Here is a 2,921-nt window from a genome sequence, read left to right as displayed (position 1 = left end):
CTCAAGGCGTTGCTGGGGGGCCTTCACTCGTGGTTGATGGTGTTTCGCCTTTCATAATGCTGAGAAATCTGTGCTGCTGCCTACGGTTCTAAAATCCGGACGGGCAGATCAGGGGTTCCGAAAATACTATTTTTATTAAATACTTTTGTACTTTAATCGAAAAATTATTTACTTTTTAGATTTGCTTTGGATGGGTGCAATATTTGTTTTGTGCTCTGTGTCGCCAATAACCCTATTGCGAACCGGTTGTTAGAAGAAGATCTGTAACCGAGTGTAACCACGGTTACGGTATAGTGGCATTTCGCCCGGCCGCTCTCCGGATGGGACTACTGCGGAATAAGGTGTGAGGATGAATGGCTAGAGGAAGTAGCAAGGTACGAGTAGAACGTAGTTAGCTTCCTCTCACTTCTCAATATACGACGGTTTCCTCACATCGACTAATAGGTTATGAGCTCAAGCAACGATACTGTCGCCGCGGAGTCAAACCCGCGGGCATCCGGACGCAGATGTCGATCGCGAAAGGACCGACAGCAGCAAGTACGGAGGCGACGACGAAGTCAAGGAGACGAGGGACCCACAGCAGAAGCTGGTGGATCTCCTCACTGGCCTCACAGAGCGCATGGAGCGCCTAGAGGAGTCGCAGAAGCGACAGGAGGAGCAGCAGCGGATCGCTGGAAGGGAGTCAAGTGTATTCGAGTCGGCCATAGGCCTAGGAAGGGCCATGGACCGAGAAGCACTGGATAGGACGCCAACAAGGAATTCCCCGGCAATGTCTCCAGCCACGTACTTCGGTGTGAAGCAGCGCGGCTACGGGTTCGAAAACGCAGCGGCTAACGTGGAGATGGCACAAGCTCCTCAGCCAGCGCTGCCACAGCATTACGTGCCCCCGCGCATGTACCAGGCGCACGTTCAGCCGCCAGCCATGCCGCACGGCATGCCGGCTCCAGCTCAGGGTTTTCCTCGTGTGCCGGATACGCGCCAACGGAAGCTTGGCATCCGTCACTTCGACGGCAAGGAGCTGTATCAAGGCCTCGGCAGTGGTTTTCTGTCTTGGGGCAAACGGTTCGTGCGTCAGATACTATTTACGGAACGCGCAAGTGGCTTCACGTGGACAGAGGAAGTAAAGGTGGATGTCCTCGGTCATCACCTTACCGGCATGGCTGAGAGATACTACAACCAGCAGGTTGAAGGGTGGTGGGAAGAGGAGCCGACGTTGGAGCACGCCATGCAGCGGTTGCTGCACACGTTCGCGACCAAGATAACGCCCGCCCAGAGCATGAAGATGTTTACAGCTCCAAAGAGCTCCAAGCGCAGCTGGACTGAACACTATCTCTACCTAGTGGCTGTGAGTAAGGCGTGTGGAGGCGCTGACAACCTCGTCTTGGACAACATCGTCCACTACGCGGACGCGTCGATGAGAGTGTCAATGCTGTCCAGACTGAACCTTGGCCGGACGGATTACCTGCGGCAAGCGGAGGAGTTGGCCCACTTTGCACAGTCCACGGAGATCGAGCTACATTGCAAGAACCTGGGACGTGACGTTGTTGACAACGTACACGATGATCGCATAGACGACAGGAAGTGTTTTAAATGCGGAAAGGTTGGGCACTTAAAGGCATTGTGCCCGAACAACAAACGAGGAGGGACTGAGCGAGGCGCCAGAGCAGATTTTGTCCTGGCAGTGGATAACTCAGTCAATGAAAAAGGTGTATGGATCCTCGACACCGGATCAAGTCGGCACCTCTGTGGTGTAGCGGGATCAGCAAAATCTGCGAGATTGCCAGATCCAACTTACCAACTGCGCCCAGACACCGACTAACGGAGGGGGTCCCCCGATGATCCGTGTTCTGCTGAACTTTCCTCACCTTGTGTACCCGTCGGTAGGGCGGGATCTGCTCTCTCGGTAACTTCCGAAGAGTTCAAGTGGTGAAGCTTGAGTGTCTTGGCGAGACGTGGGGATGGGGTGGAGCAGCAGTGGAAAATCTTCACTCTGCGTCCGTGGATGGTTCCGTATCCTAAGCGAATATTCGAGCTTATGGATCCGGGGCCTAGATCGTGGATCTGGCCGTAGGGTTGCCTTGCGGGTGTGTTCCCTTGCCTTTGTGTTGTCCTTTAAGTCGTACTTGCCGCCTCCTGTGACGGGATCTTGAAAGTTGAGAGCCTCTAGGGTGTAACCGACCAAGTAGTAAATTCGGTTAACCTGTCGGATCTGCACGAGTAAAGGAAAAGCTCACTAGGTTGTAGGATCTGGCCAATGTATTATCCAGTTATCACTACCAACACTAGATTCGCAATTCCCAACCTTCTCGGAGCTCGTACGGCCAATGTAGTTCCGGTTCTTGAGGGCAGGAAGGCACTTGCGTGATACTGTGCAAATTGAGGTCTGTATTGATATTTAAGCCTATACCTGCCTGGGTTCTACCTTCTATGTCTTTCATCTGCTAAATCCCTTACCAGGCTCGGCTGCATGTCCCTTCTTCCCTTGACCCATCATCCCAGCTGTGTTATCTTCAGATCCACCGGATCCATGACGAAATCATCATGGACACCCTATTATGGGTACACTCATCCGGATCCAGGTCGCTTGGATCCACCTCACTGTTATTGTACACTCGCCGTGTATCCGAGCTCTCCAATCAACCAATATCATCTTGCAACCGTCTGTGATCTCCTATGTCTCACGATATATCTCACTGTGCATATATACCATATATACACGCACATATATCTGATTGTATGATATATATATAGACATATCTACGTCTAGATCGATGTCTGCGTCGCTCTAGGTGCGTCTCTATATATATACGTGTGTCGCCATCTATATGTATATATATATATATCTATATCTCTCTCTATATGTACGTATATATATATATCTATATATATATATATATATCCCTAAACGCTATATCTATAGA

The sequence above is a fragment of the Phytophthora infestans genome, genomic scaffold, assembly GCF_000142945.1.
Source record: "Phytophthora infestans T30-4 supercont1.242 genomic scaffold, whole genome shotgun sequence".
NCBI lineage: Eukaryota > Oomycota > Peronosporomycetes > Peronosporales > Peronosporaceae > Phytophthora > Phytophthora infestans.
This window is presented reverse-complemented; position numbering follows the sequence as displayed.